General features: G+C 45.0%; 1 long non-coding RNA gene across 2 annotated transcripts; it reads right to left on the bottom strand.

The window, feature by feature from the left end:
- Positions 1–203: 203 nt before the first annotated feature.
- On the bottom strand, positions 204–8,970 carry LOC120818459 (uncharacterized). Of its 2 annotated transcripts, XR_005712143.2 has the most exons (5): positions 7,936–8,970; positions 6,350–6,431; positions 5,249–5,372; positions 2,736–3,248; positions 204–1,997 (listed from the first exon to the last, which is right to left on the bottom strand). It is a non-coding gene; the product is annotated as an uncharacterized LOC120818459 (long non-coding RNA). The 2 variants fall into 2 exon arrangements; XR_013467301.1 differs by having other exon boundaries at positions 6,350–8,970.
- Between the last annotated feature and the right edge of the window lie 1,047 nt (positions 8,971–10,017).

Genomic DNA, 10,017 nt, shown 5'->3' with positions numbered 1-10,017 from the left:
GCTCATGCAGTCCTAACAAAAATAACTTCTGTCTTCTGCTTAGGCATCACACATGGAGATGGAGATGGAATAAATTACCCTGTCAAAATCAATTAATTTTATGCTACGCTGAAAGTTGAACAAACAAAATGGTTGGATCTAGTTCTTGTGAGAAGGACTCACAATAACAACAAATATTGACCAAATGTTCAGTAGCCATCAAAAAAAAAAGTTATGCTTTTATTTTTTATTTTCAGTTATTCTTCGTAAGAATTCACAACTTAAATGGTAAAACAATGAAAGGTTATGGATTGAAACAAATCTTCCTTAGTAATTTTAAAGGTATTTGTGTTATGTATTCATTTTACAGATGACGCTTGAACACACCATGACAAAGTTCTCATCTTCACTGAGCAGAGCCTGAATGCATCACAACCCAACTTGCACCATCCACCAACACCCGTTGGTTAGTTGTTAGCTACTAGCTCTGACATTGAAAGGTTATTTACAATTCACAGAATCTAGATTATAGACAAGATAACATCACTGATGTCATTGTCAACGCTTTTACTGAACAGTGTTAAAACTTTCTTTACATCTCATGCTGCTGCTTTCCTTTTAATGCATAAGAGCAAAGGTTATTAATTAAACTAAATGTTTTTCAGATATGGAATTGCTGGAGTCGGTATCCATACCAGCAGCAGTATAATTTTACATTTATATATGTAAAATATATGTATTATTATACTGTGGTCTATGGTAACCTCGAGAAAAAAGATTCCCTGTAAACATTTTGAAAAAAACTAAAACGTTGGAGCACAAAGCGAAATCAGGGAAAAACATCCCATGTGATCGTTGACCTTGACCGCTGATCAATACGGCGTAAACCCAACGCCAACAAGACCCCCCCGCCCCTCCATAATGAGACCAGATCCTCCACACACCTTCCTTAAGTCCAACAGAGGCTCAGTGTTAATGTGTGCATTAGTGAGGAGGAGGAGGAGGAGGCTCCCCGGAGTCCAGCGCTTCTCCAACTTAATTATGACGAGGGTGGAAGGCGGGGGGGGGGACTAATGAACTGTAGGATTACAGAGGTGATAATCACTGTCTTGGTAGGTGCATTAAATGTCTGGCTCTGTGTCATAAGGCTGCGAGTCTCACAGAAGACACAAGTAGAACAAGGGGTTCCCAATAAGTCAGCGGATCGCCTGCCTTTGGAAAAAAACAATCACGTCGGTTGACCGAAAAAACGTTCTGAAGCGACCCTGTCTGACTCCAATCAGCGCTGGTCATCGAGGAAGGTAACGACAGAGCATGTGTGCAGAGGTTGTGGCGGCTTCTTGATGCTCCTTGTGTTGTTTCCTGCTTCCAGTTGTACGTTATATAGTTTTTCTTCCTGCTATATGTTTTGTACTTCTTCTTCCTGGTGTGTGTTTTTCTTCATCCTCGTGTCTCCACATGAGAGTGAGGCTGCTCTTCCTGTTCCTCTTCCTGCTCTCTTTGTTTTATTCAGCCCTCTGTTTGACGGGGCTCCTCTTCGGGGGCCTGGCATTTTCAGCTCACTGTGCCTTTCGGCCCCTGTGATTTCCACACACTCACAATGCATCCCTCCCTCCCTCCCTCACCCCGCCTTCCCGCTGAGGGGAACATGCAGGTCTCATTTACCCATGATCCCACACTCCGGCGGCTTCGTGTTTTTTGATGTCCGGAGGGGCCGAGTCCGATTTATCATGTTTTAAGATGACGCCTCCCATTCATCACCGACGGACACTCTGCTGCTTCATTAGCCAATATCAGACTGTAAGTAGGGAGCTAATTAAATCCAAACACACCCGTTACGTAACACACACAGACACGTGCACGGTGGAGTGTTTAAAGAGCATCCCAACATGCTAATATTTGCATGTATTTGACCCTCAGCTCGCAGCGCTGCAGCTCCGCTCTCACAGCGCATTAATTTAGCTTCTGAATAATAAAGCGGCTCCTTTTCTTCTCTTTGGTTCAGATCACACCAACACCTGAATTCCATAATGGGAAGGAGAAAGAAGAAGAAGAAGAGATTCACATGTAGAGAAAGATGAACTCTGCTGATCCGTAACAAATCTGAGTGAATTTCATTGTATAATATGTATATTATTGTATAACATCTAAAAATTGTTGCCTCGGTAACAACAAACTTTCCAGGGGTCCATATTTTAAATAAAATTATTCATACTGACCCACTATCCAGTGTCCTCTGTAAAATACTCAAGACAAACCCCTTCCGGTACGGCACGTATCGCTGCACGTCTACGAGATTCAAAGTAATCAATAAGCAAATCGCCTCTCTCAGATTTTAATTTATAGGAATCTTTCTTGCCTTTGATTTCCCCGTCAGGAACGAATAAGCAGATCTGCCTCCATCACTTAACACACACAGAAGCATTTTAACCCTTCAAGGGACCCGATGATACGAGTCGAGTCGACAACCTCAACATGAGAATGTCTCCATCAATCATCCCTCACATGTTATATGAGTGTATACGTCGCTTAGCATGCTAACGTTAGCTAGTTCCAGCTGAAGCCAATGTACATAATTAGTTCTTAAATGTTCCCCTGATGACGATAACAAAGTCATTTCAGTTCATCTGGAACATGAATGATCAACATCTCATCACAATGGCTCCAGTATTATCGAGATTTTTCTCTCCAAAGCGAATTACCATCCGACCGAGCTGCTAGCGGGTTAAAAAAATGACTCATGTGGGTTAATTCACCGGTTAAAGCAGGTGAACCATCAGGGAACAGCTTCCCTCTCTTTGATCCGGGTCAGAGCCGACCGAACTGAACTGCTCCACCACCGCTCCGTTTGCCTCGTTGACCCCCCCCCTCGCAGATGGCTACCCAGAAGCCCCGGTGGAGTGCTCGCCGCCGCCGAGGAGGAAGATTGTAACGATGCAAACTCCTGGAAGGGAAGCAAAGGCTTTGGACTGTGAGGACACAAACATGCACGCAGAGAGCCTCGCGCACTGAAATCATCCGCTTTATTTCCACACGCTGTTATCACATTCTCCGCTATATAAAAACAATACACTGATTAAACGTCATCACAGGTTTAATCATTCTGCCGAAGTAGAGTATGTAAATTAACGCTGGTGAATAAGCCACATGAAAGCAGTGTAAACAATAATAAAAACTTGCTTGGTGCTTGATGATGAAGACTGGGAGAGAAAGGAAGACTCGTTACGTTCCCCCGGATTACCAAAGGTGGAGGGATGTCCAGCCAGTCCCTTGTGGATGTTAAACCCAAACACACACAAGCAAACATCTGTTAACACAAACGCAACCAAACAAACAGGAAATGACATAATAAACAAACCATGGATTTGTTATTTTTTTTAATGTTTTGACGATTTTTTTTGTTGCACCACTTTGGATTAGAGTGAAAAGACGATAATCCCTCCAGCAGACAGACATTAGCACCCACAGAGCGCCGCCGCTAACAAGCTAAAAGCGCACGCAAGCACTCAGGCATGACCGCAATACACATGTGGACAGGTTTACACACACACACACACACACACACACATTTATGACATATTCATCCTACATACAGGTATATTTAGTATGTTAAAACCCCCCCCAACACACACGCGCCTCCCATAGCAGCGGTGGCGTCTCCACAGCGCCCCCTGGGTCTCCGCTCACAGCTGTGAGGCTCCAACAGCAGATTAATCATCTGTGTGAGGCCTCGATGATGGATGAGCCGCCGCCTCCACGCCGCCCCGCCACGCCACGTCGCTGCCGCTGCACTCTGCATAGCCACCGGTTAAGAACTTTAACACACGTTTATTTATATATACTATTATGTACACAGAGGCTCTCAACACATCCTCTAAATTTGACAATGTTCTATATGTATGTTCACTTATGGTTAACGTGTTAGCTTGTACCGTCATAGCTAAAGTGTTAGCATTTGTAACTAGCAACCAGCGTCTCATACATTTATATTTTTATCCAAAGGCCATTCAGTAGATTTAATATGAGTTGTTTGAAAGATTTCTGACCTAATTTTATATAACATGAACATTTTTTTCAGCTCATCTCGGGAACTGACCTCTTTATTTTAAGTAATCTACTTATTCTCCCTTTTGCTAGAACAAACATAATAGTCTCCTGAAAAGACCTTTAAGTCGTTCATTAATGGAAACTTTTTTTCCTCTTGACGGTTCGTGGGCTTTCTCTTCAACAAATTAGAAGTTATATCAAAGGAACGTCTTTTAGAGTTTTTCGGTGGAAATTATTCAAAATGCACAGGAAATAAATCTGCACTATTTTATGAAGCTGATGGTAATTTCTGTTGTTTCCTCTGACTGGATGCGCGATAATCTGCATAAGCGCATTTGGCTGCGGCGGAGAGTCTCTCCAGATGGATTTCTGTGGCTCTCTGATCCGTGGTTCCGTGACGCCGCCTGCTGTGGTGGTCCGGCCTGTCAGGGTGGAGGGAGGGGGGGCGCCGGGGCCCCTCCACGGGCCCTTTATGTTAATCCCGTCATAATGTTATTTAGATCAATCGATCGGGCCCACGCTCGCCGGGCCCTGCCAGCTTTTTGAGGTCAGGAGCCACCGGGGGGGCTACATCTGCACAAAAACGCGGTGGCGCTGGGACGTCCCCTCGGAACCCGGGCGGCGCCCTCCTCGCGGAGCTCTGGCCTTTTCCCCTCGCCAGCCCGTCAAACTGGAGGCCGGCTGACAGCGAGTCCCGAAACCCCGCCGGACGTGACTCCACCTCCTCCTCCTCCTCCGCCGATGTCAGGCGCTCGGGTATCACTCCGACTTATTCGCCAAACCCCAGCTCGCCAGCACGCCGATTGAAAAAAAAATAATAAAAAGACCCCGCGCCGTAAAACTCAGTGACCTTTTACTGTGGCGTCGGCACAAAGACTTGTAAACAAAAATCAAATGTTCGGTCACAAGTCAACCGAGAAACACGAGCGCAAATGTTGGAACTCGTGAACCTTTTTGTTCGAGGTCAAACCGTCCGCGATGTGGACGTGCTATAGGAGACGGAATGGACCACCGGGGGTCTACTAAGAGACAGTAGGTACTTCCTGGTGTCCACTTAGAGATGGTAATGTAGGTTCAGGTGTCACAATTTGAAATAGTAATATTCTTCGAGGCGTCCAATGGACAAGCAGGTGTCCACATAGGGACATGATATACTTCCAGGTGTCCACATAGGGACATGATATACTTCCAGGTGTCCACTTGTAGACATTCATGTACTTACAGTTGTCCAATTGATAAGCAGGTGTCTCCATATAGACGTCAGCAGATTCCCAGATGTTCACAACTATCAGACTGACACCCAGTCGTCCACAAGACACTTGAGTGTTGGGTGTCCTTGTCGACTCCTAGATGTATCAGAACAGACTCTCATGTGTCCACAGATATAGAAAACACTCTTTTGTGTCCACAGAGACAGAACTGACTCTCACGTGTCTACAGAGACACAACAGACTCTCATGTGTCCACGGAGACAGAACAGACTCTCATCTGTCCCCAGAGACAGAGCAGACTCCAATGTGTCCATGGAGACAGAGCAGACTCCAATATGTCCATGGAGACAGAACAGACTCTCATCTGTCCACAGAGACAGAGCAGACTCCATTGTGTCCACAGAGACAGAGCAGACTCCAATGTGTCCATGGAGACAGAACAGACTCTCATCTGTCCACAGAGACAGAGCAGACTCCATTGTGTCCACAGAGACAGAGCAGACTCCAATGTGTCCATGGAGACAGAACAGACTCTCATCTGTCCACAGAGACAGAGCAGACTCCATTGTGTCCACGGAGACAGAACAGACTCTCATGTGTCCACAGAGACAGAGCAGACTCCATTGTGTCCACAGAGACAGAGCAGACTCCATTGTGTCCACAGAGACAGAGCAGACTCCATTGTGTCCACGGAGACAGAACAGACTCTCATCTGTCCACAGAGACAGAACAGACTCTTATCTGTCCACAGAGACAGAGCAGACTCCATTGTGTCCACAGAGACAGAGCAGACTCCAATGTGTCCATGGAGACAGAACAGACTCTCATCTGTCCACAGAGACAGAACAGACTCTCGTGTGTCCACAGAGACGCTCGTGGAACGACTCACTAAATATTTTCACGTGAGCTTGTGGTGTTTTTTATTTTCTCGTGTCCACTGAGCAACACGTTGCCTTCGCACAAACACAAACTAAACTGTCTCCGTCTCTATCACACACACATACAGACACACACTCACTTCCTCGTCCACATGAAGACAATACACCCCCCCCTCTCTCTCTCTCTCTCTTTCTCTCTCTCTTTCTCTCTCTCTCTCACACACACACACTCACTTGTTCGGCCTCCCCCAGGACACACAGGCGTTGCCGGAGAGCCCGGCGCTCTCCCCCGGCGCCGCGGTTCACCAGGTGTTGTCTGCAACAGGCAATTAGTAGAATAGGTGTAGCTGTCAATCAGCCGGCTGGAAGATTAGCTGCTTGGCCGTAATTAGCGGGTTAGAGGCTTCTTGGCCCAGAGGATAAAGGCTTTGCCAATAATGGGCCCGGGGGTATTAATTACTGAAGGTCGAAGCTGCCGAAAAGGCCAGGATCTTAGCAGCAGCGCACGTAAGATGATTGTTTAAATTTCAAAAATAATACTGGTCTGACAGTTGTTGGCGTCCCGCGGGGCGGCGGGTACAAGGTAGCCGAGGTAATTAGTTTGAAGAGGGAAAGGGCATGGTTACAGGCGTGTTTGTGAAGAGCGAGGGAGTGAGGGAGGGAGGAAATACAGAGAAATGTGAAAAAATGATATGAATGTAAGAGGATGGAGAGGGAGTTGTGGGGGGGGGGGGGGGGGGGGGGGTAGAAGAGAGGGGGAGGAAGGAAGGGAGGAAATATTGAGGGCAAATCCGGAGAGGCAAATAAAAAGAGGTGTCAGAAAATGAAATGAAGGAGGGGGAGAGAGAGAGAGAAGGAAATAGGAGGGAGAGAAGGATTAGGAAAGAGAAATGTTAAGAGTTGGAGGTGTAGAGAATGTAAAGATAGAAGAGAAGGAGGGAGAGGGGAGGAGGATGTTAGGTAGGGAGGGATTAGTGAAAAAGAGAAACTGAAGAGGAGGAGACAAGGACAGAGAAGGTAAGAAGAGGAAAGGATATCAGGAAAGGGGGAGGAAGGTAGAAACAAGAACATGGAGAGAAGAGGTGAACACAAACATAATGAGGAGAAGACGGAGAAAGCGGGATGGTGAAGATACATAAGAAGAGGAGGAGAAAGAATAGGATGCCCTTGTGGGATAGGAGAAGAGAAATGAGCATGAGGAGGAGGTGAATGAGAAAGAAGAGGAGGAGGATGAACAGGAGGAAGAAGAGGATGCACTAGTGGAGAGGAGAAGAGAAAGAAGAGAAAGGAGGATGATGAATATGATGACACCCTGTGTGTCTCTACATTGATCTAATCACTTGGCTCACCTCCTGCTTCAGAGGAGATCACATTTATGGTGATTATGAGTTCAATGAACTTATTTTGACTTTTTGTTCTCTGTATTCGGCTGTGAAACCGAAGCAGAAGGAAACCGGTTGATGGACTGATCCCAGATCAGCTGCAGGTGACAGAGAAACACAGCACAAAATATGGACCACATGGAGGTGGATCATAATGAGATGTTTGACAATTTAAAGTAAATTATGTTCCTTAAATCAAACAATGATCCATGCAAAGCTAAAATGGTGGGTTGTAACTTCAATAGAAATGAATCAACAGCTGACCTCAGCACGTGGAGGTCATATTGTTATAAAGAAGAATGTCTAAATATTGGAGTATTTAGAAGTGAAATATTCATGTAAGAATGTCTCAGTTTCGTTTTACTGCCTGTGGCACACAAACTAAAGCTTTGACAACAAATGTGACACCAAAGCAGAGAAAAACATGAAACCTCTCACCTACGGTTTTCCAGTTTACTTCCACACCTTGCAGGTGTTCTGAAGGTAATCTCGTTGGTTCTTTCCTGAGATAACTTCTCACCCGAGAATCGATCAACTTCTTCTACCTCCGCTAAAGTGCAGTAAACATATTTCTTCTTCTGCTGCTCCTGTCGCTGTGAGACTGTAACATCACCCGCATGAAGACATCAGCAGGTGAGGACGCCGATATTTCCCCCCGGATGGAAACTGCAGCTGGAAAATGAACTCGGACGGGATTTAACGTGGAGGGAAAAACAAGCAACTTAAAAAGAGCTCACAGAAATATATGAACAATGTATTTACAATAAAAAGTGCAGGATTCTGCCTTGAGATCTGTTCAAAATGTTATTAACAGTGATAAGTGACAAAAAGTAATAAACAGCATGTTGATAAACTCAGTTTAATTAAATGTGGTTCACGAGTTGGTTCTTGACCTTAAAACCAAGTAAACAGAATAAAAAGAACAAAAAAAACGTAAACATGTGAAACACTGCATCGATTCTTGTAAAATATATGACGATCATTTGAATTCTTTAAAGCTGCGTTATGAATAAATACAGTTTAATTATTCATAAGCAAAAGCACCAGAGCCGCCACTAAACAGACCTTTTGGAGAGTTTTCATTGCTTTTGTTTTGATTATAGAACATGTTTTTAATCATGTGTCAAAGTAGCAGCTTCACAGAACTAAAATAAAAAGCACTTTTCATGCAGAATAATAGTGATTATATCACTGGATTATAATTATTGATGCATTCATTCCTAAATTTGTTGAATGCTGATTTTAATCACTTGCTGCTGAGTGGTGTACTTTTAATAATGCATCGTCATTTATATGTCTTATTTGTTTAGTTTTAATAATCAGAATTCATAAGGAACTGAACCAGTTAAAATACAGTGTCAGTGTTTTCTTTTTCATTTTAATAAGCAAACATTGTGACACAACACAAAAAACAACAACACTCAAACACCCACACAACTTCAACTCGCACTGCTGCAACTCAAAAGAGAAATATTAAACCGGGCAGAAGCTCAGTTACAGTCCGGTACCCCCCCCCCCCCCCCCCCCCCCGTCCCCTCTTTGTCCCCCCACTCCATGGCGACCCTACAGTAAATCTCTCTTCATGTAAAACTCTGCACCTGTGGCCCCCCGGCGGCTCCTGATCCGAGGGGCCGCGATAAACATGTCAGTCCACCACCCCCCCCAATAAATAAACATAAAAAACACAGCAGCAGTGCATTCTGGGAGGAGCCAGGGGTCATTACTATGTGTGCATGTGCCGTGGGATTTGAACCTGCGGCTGGAATCACCGGTTGGGGACGCGAGCCGGTGGAGACGAGGAGTTTATCATTTTTATTCAGACAGTTATCTCCTCGGCTCATTCAAACTCACGCAACTTTATTTACACAGCGGATCCGGGGTCTGCCCGGGTCGGCTTAGGGGTTGTCAGGGGAGACGGGCCCGGAACGATGAACGATGATGGACCAAAAGGAGGGTAAAGGACGGGTCTTTACCCCCAAAAAACAAAAACGACGTCATAAGAATATTGCAATCATTTAATAACTGGACCAGATCTCTACCGGAGACGTACACACTCCAGTAGAGATCTTCCTGTTTACTGTTTGCAAAAGAAACCACAACGCGGCGGCCGTATTGGTTTGTAGCGACAAACTTGAGACTTCATAACTTCGGTGCTCAAACCAATGAGTGACGTCGCCATGACAACGTCCACTTAATACGAACAGTCATGGGTTCGGCTCAGTATCATGTTGTTATGGGAAATTAAATCAACTTGTTCTTTTCGTTTTCTTTTGTGTTAAAATGGCAAAAATAAGTACTTTCAGTCAACTGTTTCATATCATCACGGATATAAAATGTCTGTGTTTGTTCATTGTTTTTTCTTAAGTTTGAGATCCTGTAACACTAAAAACTTTCTTCCTGCGGTTCCGTCGTTGACGCGTCGGCCGGGGGGGCGCGCTGAGCTCAATCCTGCCGATCACTTCATGTAATATGGAACAGGCGGAGAGACGCGGCGAGCGTCCTCATTAACCTTTGACCTCG

The sequence above is a fragment of the Gasterosteus aculeatus genome, chromosome 4 (genome assembly GCF_964276395.1).
Source record: "Gasterosteus aculeatus chromosome 4, fGasAcu3.hap1.1, whole genome shotgun sequence".
Lineage (NCBI taxonomy): Eukaryota > Metazoa > Chordata > Actinopteri > Perciformes > Gasterosteidae > Gasterosteus > Gasterosteus aculeatus.
This window is presented reverse-complemented; position numbering and strand designations above follow the sequence as displayed.